Genomic DNA, 9,704 nt, shown 5'->3' with positions numbered 1-9,704 from the left:
AAATATGCTAACAACAATAAGACATTAGATTCTATCGCACTTTAACTCTCCATCGTCAAAATATTAATAAAATAACTACTAACTACTTATACATCATATAGATCCACTACTTATTCAAATGCTAAATGAAACTTTTTAGTCCCATATTTATTCTGGATATAATCAATCCATCTCCTCCATTCCACAATGTATCTTTGTTGCGATTGGTCTTTCAAATACGCTGAAATCTTTGCCATCTCCGCCAAGTTAGAAACTTTTAAAGTCCACTCTTCTATAGTCGGCAGTTCTTCCTTCTTCCAATATTGCGCTACTAAAAGTCTCGCTGCCGTAATTAAATTCAACATCAACTTAATATCTATAACAGTAGTATCTGTAATAATACCCAATAAAAACAATTGTGGAGAAAACTTTATCCTTTTTCTTAAGCTTGTAAGCCGCCCTGAGTCTTTGGAGAAGGGCGGGATATAAATGGAATTAAAATAAATAAATAAATAAAATAAATAAATATCTTTTGCATATTCCACCAAATTTTAATCCAAAAAGCTTTAACCTTTTTGCAAGTCCACCATATATGAAAATACGTTGCAGCCTCACAACCACACCTCCAACATTTGGGCTGGCAGTTCGGATACATACTTGCTAATTTTTTAGGATCTAAATGCCATCTATAAAACATTTTATAAGTCAGATGTGTCTTTTAAATAAAATAAAATCTAACAAGTAAAAACTGCAAGAGATCTACTTAAGAAGAGTCCCACGATGTGCCAACTTGAAGGCCCATAATCAAACAACAATCCATCTAAAACAGTGTTTTGTTTTTTTCTCTGGGGAGAAAAAAGAACCCCAGAAGACCTTTGGTTTGTGTTTATATATTGATCAATATTTACTGCACTAAAAAATAAAATTGATGGGTTCACTTGGCTACTGCTTCTCACGATTGGTGGGATTCTAATATTGTAAGGTTTTTCGACGTAGACTGGCAAATAATTTTGATATCGTGGACCTTTGAGAGAATCTTGGGGGACCCACAGATCACATTTTGAGAAACACTGATCTAAAATATTGTCCAAGGATGTACAACATGACTGGTTCAAACACGGTGGCTGGTTTAAGCAAGGACTGTAGAAAAGCAGGCTGGCAGCATTTTGTCTTGGCCCAGGCTATAATCCTGGTTTGTCTCTTTCAGGCCACCTGACTCCCAATGCTGTTGGTTGCCAGGCTGGGTTGCCCATGAAGACAAGTCAAACTAGTGAAAAAACTCAAAGAAATTAATGCTATTACAGCTAGTCCTCCACTTACAACCTCAACTGAGCCCCAAATTTCTGTTGTTAAGTGAAACATTTGTTGAGTTTTGCTCCATTTTATCACCAGTCTTGCCCCTGTTGTTAAGTGAGTCACTGCAGCTGTTAAGTTAGTAAAACAACTGATAAGTGAATCTGGTTTTATTTATTATTTTTTTTTAATTTTAATTCCATTTATATCCCGCTCTTCTCCGAAGACTCAGGGCGGCTTACAAGCTTAGCAGTAGCCTTCATTCTATGTATATGCCTGCTTATTAGGGCTTTCACACACACACACCCAAGCGGTATTATTACAAAGTCAGCTTTGTAATAATGCCGCTTGGGGTGTGTGTGAAAGCCCTAATAATTATAATAATAATTATAATAATTATTACAAAGTCAGCTTTCCCCTTGTCAGAAGGTCGCAAAAGGGGAATCGCATGACCCCCCCCCCTCCCAGGGCGCAGCTACCGTCATAAATATGAGTCAGGTGCGCAAGTGTCTGGATTTTGATCGCGTGATCGTGAGGATATTGCAACGGTCGTGAGTGCGAAAAACGCACGACATAAGTCACTTTTTTAGTGCCATTGTAACTTTAAGCGGTCACTAAATGAACTGTTGGACTACCTGTACTAAAACAGGGCTTTTCAACCAGTGGTACGGGTACCACCTGTGGTACATTGGCACCTGGCAGGTGGTACACGACCATCCTAGAAAAGTGGTAGGGGGGGAGGGGAATGAGCTGAACCGGTGGCAGCACCGCACAAGCCTGAGCGAGAGACGGCTGGAGCTGCAGGGCTGTCGGTGCTCAGGGGAAGTGACAGGATCAGCGCCAGGATCCAGCTGGAGCTCAGCACTGATCCTGGTGCTTCTGCTGAGCCCAGAAGAAGCTCCGATCAGCTGGAATGTTGCAGCATCTCCAGGGTCTTGTGATTTACATTCAGATGCTTGGCAACTGATTCATATTTATGACGGTCACAGTGTCCCAGGGTCATGTGAACTAACCAAAGCCTGCTGGAATCACCCAGCAGATGGGAGGGGGGGATAAAAACCAAACAACCCCCCAACCCCACCCCCGCTGGTAATCCTCAACAGAAATGCTCACAACAATGAAAACCTCGGACAGGAGGAAGAGCGCCGCTGGACGGGCAGGCGGGTCTCTTGCTCGGCTGTGGCTTGGGGGGGGCACTTTTTTGAGTGCCATTGTAACTTCGAACAATCACTAAGCGAACTGTTGTAAGTTGAGGATTACACTTTTTTCCTTTTTTTTTGGTCATCAAGTTTTTGACACCTTGCTAGGCGACTGGTGGTACTCGGATGCTGCCATATCCTAAAAGTGGTACAATGGGTGAAAAGGTTGAAAAGCTCTGGTCTATGCGGCTAATGAAATCCTTTGGCCACCTAATGAGAAGGAAGGACTCACTGGAGAAGAGCCTAATGCTGGGAAAGGTTGAGGGCAAGAGAAGAAGGGGACGACAGAGAACGAGGTGGCTGGATGGAGTCACTGAAGCAGCAGGCGTGAGCCTAAAGGGACTCCAGAAGATGGTAGACGACAGGAAGGCCTGGAGGAACATTGTCCATAGGGGTCGCGATGGGTCGGACACGACTTCGCAGCTAACAACAACAACAATGTAAAAAAGATGTCGAGAAGAGAAGAGCAACAAAGATGATTAGGGGGCTGGAGGCTAAAACATATAGGGAACGGTTGCTGGAATTGGGTATGTGTAGTTTAAAGAAGAGAAGGGCGAGGGGTGACATGATAGCAGTGCTCCAATATCTCAGGGGCTGCCCCAAAGAAGAGGGAGTCAAGCTATTCTCCAAAGCACCCGAAGGCAGGACAAGAAGCAATGGATGGAAACTAGTCAAGGAGAGAAGCAACCTAGAACTAAGGAGAAACTTCCTGACAGTTAGAACAATTAACTAGTGCAAGGGTAGGCAACCTCGGCTCTTTTATGACTCATGGACTTCAACTCCCAGAATTCCTAAGCCAGCCAAGCTGGCTCAGGAATTCTGGGAGTTGAAGTCCATGAGTCATAAAAGAGCCGAGGTTGCCTACCCCCTGCCTCCAGAAGTGGTGAATGCTCCACTGGAAGTTTTTAAGAAGAGACTGGACAGCCATTTGTCTGAAATGGTATAGGGTTTCCTGCTTTAGCAGGGGGTTGGACTAAATGACCTCCAAGGTCCCTTCCAACTTATTATTATTATTATTATTATTAACAACAATGCGGCTAAACCAGGGGCCTTCAAACTTGGCCCTTTTATGACTTGTGGACTTCAACTCCCAGAATTCCTCAGCCAGGCAGGAATTCTGGTAGTTGAAGTCCACAAGTCATAAAAGGGCCAAGTTTGAAGGCCCCCTGGGCTAAACGCTCCGCCACGTTTCCCAGCAATTTTCGGGCTACAGGGAGGTATGGAAGAGTCAAAACGATCGAGTTGGCTTCCTAGACCTGCCCACAAAGACAATTCTTGCTCAACCTGATCTTAGAGGCATAAGCGTCTTTCCCCCCCTCCCCCTTTTTTTAGTCGGTCGTCCTCGGTGGGTCCCTGGGAATCCGGGAGGGGAGAGAGTCGCTCGGGAGCGAGAGCCTTGGAAATGGCTGGGTGGCGTCCTGCAAAAAGCGAAGGGCTGAGCCCGCTGCGCCGCCACTACGAGTCAGGTAGATTTCTTCTATCCAAGGAGGCTTTCTTCGTCATCACACGGTCCAACAGGCATTAATAGGTTTTTACCGTCTGCGAAGCGACGCGTGTGTTTTTAAGGTAATCTGGAGTCGATTGCTGTGAATGACACACACCGGTCCTGTTTCGAGGCTTGGCGCTTTGGATTTCTGATTGTTTTAGGGCTATTTTCTTACCTGGATTCCTCGGTGCCTTCAAGTTAAGGAATGGCTGAGCTTCTTAATGCACTGGAAAACTTTTTTAAAAAAAAAAATTCAGGGAGATTCAGAGATGTATCTGCCTTGAAAGTTAGACCAGGGGTTCCCAATCCCGGGTACCGGGAGTTGGGTCAGTTAGGAAGCGGGCCGTGCAGCTGGAGGCATGCAGCGAGTCTGCAGGGGTCGTGGGGAGGGGCAGAGTGGCAAGGGCTATGTGCAAAGGTTCCCCAGCGGCTGTGCTTGCAACCTCTGAGCTCCGCGTCCTTCCTCCTGTTCCTCTTCCTGCTTCTTGTGCTATCTCTTCTTCTGCCTCTTCCTCCTCCTCCTCCTCTTCCTGCTTCTTTTTCCTCCTGCTACTTTTTCTTCCTCCTCTTCTTCCTCACTTTCCTCCTCTCCCCCCCCTCCAGGCACCCCAGCTCCCAAAGATATGTGTGTGTGTGTGTGTGTGTGTGTGTGTGTGTATTGGGACTGATGAGAACAAAATAAGTTCGAAATGGCCATATCAGCCTCCCAAATTCTTTATTAGCAATTTGAATAATTTACATATATATATGTAATTTATAATTTATAATATATAATACACACACACACACACACACACACACACACACACACACACGGCTTTTTTATCATAGAATGCCCAGAACGGAGTTCCGGCACCTTTTTTGGATGGAACCTTGTAGGGTAGGCAAGGCGGGTTGTATGACATGTGTGAGTTCCGGCACCTTTTTTTTTTTTTTACAAAAAAGCACTGTATGTATGTATGTATGTATGTATGTATGTATGTATGTATGTATATATGGGGATGCAGTGGCTCAGTGGGTTAGGACGCTGAGCTTGTCGATCAGATGGTCGGCAGTTTGGCAGGTCAAATCCCGAGTGCCGCGTAGCAGTGAGAGCTGTTCGAAAGCACATAAAAATGCAAGTAGAAAAATAGGGACCACTACGGTGGGAAGGTAACAGCGTTCCGTGCGCCTTTGGCGTCTAGTCATGCCAGCCACATGACCATGGAAGACATCCTCGGACAAGCGCTGGCTCTTTGGCTTTGAAACGGAGATGAGCACCGGCCCCTAGAGTTGGAAACGACTAGCACGCATGTGTGGGGGAACCTTTACCTTTATATATATATATATATATATATATATATATATATATATATATATATATATATATATATATATATGTTTCAAATGTTAACTATTTAGATTACCTTGCTAGGCCCCAAACATGGGGCAAATCTTTATTTCCTGTTTTCAGCCTATCTTGAAGGCTATCAAACAGGCAGTGGTCACACCGGACAATTCATATATTTGTGTAAATTACTAACAAAGAATTAAAGGGAAACTGAGATGCATTTCTGACTCCTTAGTCGTCCTCAGTCAGCTATACCCTTCTGAGATTCGAACACACATATATATACACACACACATATATATATATATATATATATATATATATATATATATATATATATGCACACACACACACACACACACACACCAAGGTATGTGTTTGCGAGGTTGCTTTCTCAGGGTGCAAATAGGGGCAGGGAGAAGCTACCTTTCATTTTAAGCCCTGCGTCTTCCAAGGGAATCTCTCTCCCTCGTCTGCACCTTTTCTAAGACCTCTGATTTTTTTTTTTGCTTTTGTTTTGACGCTGCTCCAGGTGCCTTATGTTTTGGCAATTTCCTGCTCGCTTTTCGTGGTTTAATTTGGTGTCTGTGTGTGTGTGTGTGTGTGTGTGTGTGTGTGTGTTCAATCTTCCTGCAGCTCTCAGGTTTGCAAGCCAAGAGCGTTCCTACCAGGGTTGCAATGGTGGAGGGGAGAAGGTACATTTCCCCCTTAAGCACTATGTTGTTGCAGAATCAAGAGACTCAGACCTCGGAATCAAAAGAAGTTTGTTTTATTTTGCCCGCAAAAGGTTGAGAACCAAAAGCAAAGGCAATGTCTGAACACATTTTCAGGGAAAAAGCAAGGTACATATATCGTCTCCACAAGTAGCAAAACACGGAAATGCAACTTATGAGTTCTGATTGGTTACATGGATTCTAAGCCCCCTTCTCGCTCATCCCTAGCCCCCCTCTGCGGTGCCAAATTTTAGCTAAATATCATGCAACCTTGTTTCTAGCAAAGGTCACAGGTGTCTTGCTAGCGTTTCCTGTGTTATGCTTGTGGTTAGCTACAAGCGAGACATATGTGGTTAGCTGCAACTGGATCCTGTGTCAGCTTACTAGATGTGACCCACAGGTGAACTTCTCGTTTGACATTTTCCATTTCCTTGTTCTTCTTCTAATTTTTTTTTTATTACATTTATATCCCGCCCTTCTCCGAAGACTCAGGGCGGCTTACAAGCTTAGCAGTAGCCTTCATTCTATGTATATGCCTGCTTGTTAGGGCTTTCACACACACACACCCAAGCGGCATTATTACAAAGTCAGCTTATTGCCCCCAACAATCTGGGTCCTCATTTTACCTACCTCGGAAGGATGGGAGGCTGAGTCAACCTTGAGCCTGGTGGGACGCGAACCTGCACTAATTGCAGGCAGCTGGTGTTACTGAAGGAGGCATTAGCCCACTGCTCCACACGGGTCTTCTCACTTTTATGTCCTACCTCACATTTATGGCATGCAGCACTCTCATGTATTCTTTGTATCTTTCTTTATGGCCTACTTCAATGTCTCCAAGGGAAGCCCTTCCACCCCACTCTCCCTGTCTCTCTCTCTCTCTTCCTTCCCTCTTTCTTAGAAGCAGAAAGTCGCTGGTTTAATCTTCTCACTGGAGAAGAGCCTAATGCTGGGAAAGGTTGAGGGTAAGAGAAAAAGGGGACGACAGAGAAGGAGGTGGCTGGATGGAGTCACTGAAGCAGTAGGCGTGAGCCTAAAGGGACTCCAGAAGATGGTAGAGGACAGGAAGGCCTGGAAAGTTAACACAACCCAGGTGGCTAGAAAGGCCCAACAGAGGCTTCACTTTCTCAGGGTCTTGCGGAAGCACAGGGTAGAACAACGGCTTATAACCCTCTTTTACCAGTCTACTATAGAGAGCGTCCTCTCGTATGGTATTGTGGTTTGGTATGCTGGTCTGACAGCCACGGATAGGAAAGCATTACAGAGGGTGGTGAGCACAGCACAAGACATTGTGGGCTGTCCCCTGACACCACTGGATGACCTCGCCAGGGCTCGTTGCCTTGGAAGAGTGAGGAAAATTCTCAGGGATGACTCACACCCTGGACGGTATCTCTTTACTCTCCTACCATCGGGTAGGAGATACAGGAGTATAGCCAGCCGCACCAACAGGCTGAAAGAACAGCTTTTATCCGTGGGCTGTTAGGCTTTTGAATGAGAAAAAGCTTTTGTGAATTTTATGCAAAATTGACTTGGGAGGCTGGTGTGTGATATAGTTGGTTCACATGGTGTAGTAAGATGGAGGGTTTGTTGTCACTGTGTGTTGGGGGGTGGGAGCACAAAGGGAGGCTCAGCTAATCTCAATGTACACATAGTTGTACTATGACAATAAAGGTTCATTTCATTTCATTTCCATGTAGACACACATGCATGTTTGATCTGCGTTCAAGGAGGAGAAATGTAAGAAATCAAATCCAGGTTCAAGATCAGAACCTGTTCGAGGTCAGAGGGGCTGACAGGGCCCTTTGCTCACTTGCAACAAGCGGCTGAAGAAGGGGAGGCATATTGTTATAAAACTGGTGATTAACTCTGATCCTGACAGTCGAGATTTGCCATCTCGTGCAGGGGGTCTCCAGCCTTGGCAACTTTAGCAAGCCAAACAATTAACCAGTGGAACAGCCTTCCTCCAGAAGTGGTGAATGTTCCAACACTGGAAGTTTTTAAGAAGAGACTGGATAGCCATTTGTCTGAAATGGTATAGGCTGCAGGGGTAGGCCACCTTGGCTCTTTTATGACTCTTGGACTTCAACTCCCAGAATTCCGGAGCCAGCATGGCTCAGCTTGGAAACTCACTTTCCCCTCAGCATGGCCGGCTCAGGAATTCTGGGAGTTGAAGTCCACGAGTCATAAAGCGGCCTAGGCCAGGGGTAAGCCACCTTGGCTCTTTTATGACTCTTGGAGTTCAACTCCCAGAATTCCTGAGCCAGCATTGCTCAGCTTGGAAATTCACTTTTCCCTCAGCATGGCCAGCTCAGGAATTCTGGGAGTTGAAGTCCACGAGTCATAAAGCGGCCTAGGCCAGGGATAGGCCACCTTGGCTCTTTTATGACTCTTGGAGTTCAACTCCCAGAATTCCTGAGCCAGCATGGCTCAGCTTGGAAACTCACTTTCCCCTCAGCATGGCCAGCTCAGGAATTCTGGGAGTTGAAGTCCACGAGTCATAAAGCGGCCTAGGCCAGGGATAGGCCACCTTGGCTCTTTTATGACTCGTGGACTTCAACTCCCAGAATTCCTGAGCCAGCATGGCTCAGCTTGGAAACTGATTTTCCCCTCAGCATGGCTGGCTCAGAAATTCTGGGAGTTGAAGTCCGCAAGTCATCAGGGCTTTGGACTAGATAACTTCCAAGGTCCCTTCCAACTTTATTATTATTATTATTACGGCTTTGAAAAATTAATTTTATGACCGGTCATAACTAATGAGCATGGTAGCATTCCCATGGTCACGTGATTGAGATTGATGCTTCACAGTGTACAACTCTCGTGGTGTCTTGTGATCACCGTTTGCCTACTTCCCAACTGGCTTCCAACAAGCAAAATCAACGAAGGAGCCCACGGTGAAATTGCAAGTCGTGTGATGTCTCACTTAAAGGCAATTTGCTTAATGATGTCAAATGGAAGTAATATCGTAAGCCCATCGTGCTGATACGGTGTCTTGCTCAATGTTCACGGCGATTCGCTTAACAGTCACAGTGGGTGTGAAGCCCTAAGCCTGCCGCTGGCACGTGATGGGTCCGCTTAACGACCGCGTTGCTTAGCGAGGAGTTGTCGGTCCCAAATGTCGTTAAGTAAGAACCACCTGTACCAGGAGGAAAGGAGGATGTGTATCCTCCAAGTGTGGTAGAGTAACATTCCTTCCCCCATTATCTTTGAGCATTGGTTACAGTCGCAGGGGACAATGGGACCTGGAGTCCACCAAAGGAGTTAAAAATAATTCTTCTCTTTTCTCTGCTACAGGATACCTCCATGACTAGATATGAAATCTGTTGGGAGATTTCTGGAATGTGCTGCCATTTGTCCCATGTACCATATGAAACGAAAGGGCAGCAGCCTTCCTCAAAGCGATCACTTTAGCTGACTTGACAAACAAATGGACTCTTGCTGGGCTGGTGAAGAGTTAAACGTAGAGCAAAGATTGGTTTGATCGCTTGTTGTCACCAGGGGTGTGTGTGTGTGTGTGTGTGTGGTGTTATTGTTTTGCTCTTTTTATACTGGATTTTTTTAAAAAATTGTTTGTAAGCCGCCTAGAGTCACTGAAAGTGAGCAGGCAGCCATATGAATCAATAAATCCTCTAAATAAAGAAAGATTTCTAGCAAGGAAAGGAAAACGAAAGCTGTGTGCAGGATGCAAAGATGAAACAATTCGACCCGTT

At 45.2% G+C, this 9,704-nt stretch overlaps 1 protein-coding gene across 1 annotated transcript in view; it reads left to right on the top strand.

Annotated features, from left to right (window-relative positions):
• The window catches only part of LOC310636470 (uncharacterized protein), a 356,270-nt gene that overhangs the window by 220,088 nt on the left and 126,478 nt on the right, over positions 1 to 9,704 (top strand). The gene's annotated exons all lie outside the window — the stretch shown is intronic.

The sequence above is a fragment of the Vipera ursinii genome (assembly GCF_947247035.1).
Source record: "Vipera ursinii genome assembly, chromosome: 2".
Lineage (NCBI taxonomy): Eukaryota > Metazoa > Chordata > Lepidosauria > Squamata > Viperidae > Vipera > Vipera ursinii.
This window is presented reverse-complemented; position numbering and strand designations above follow the sequence as displayed.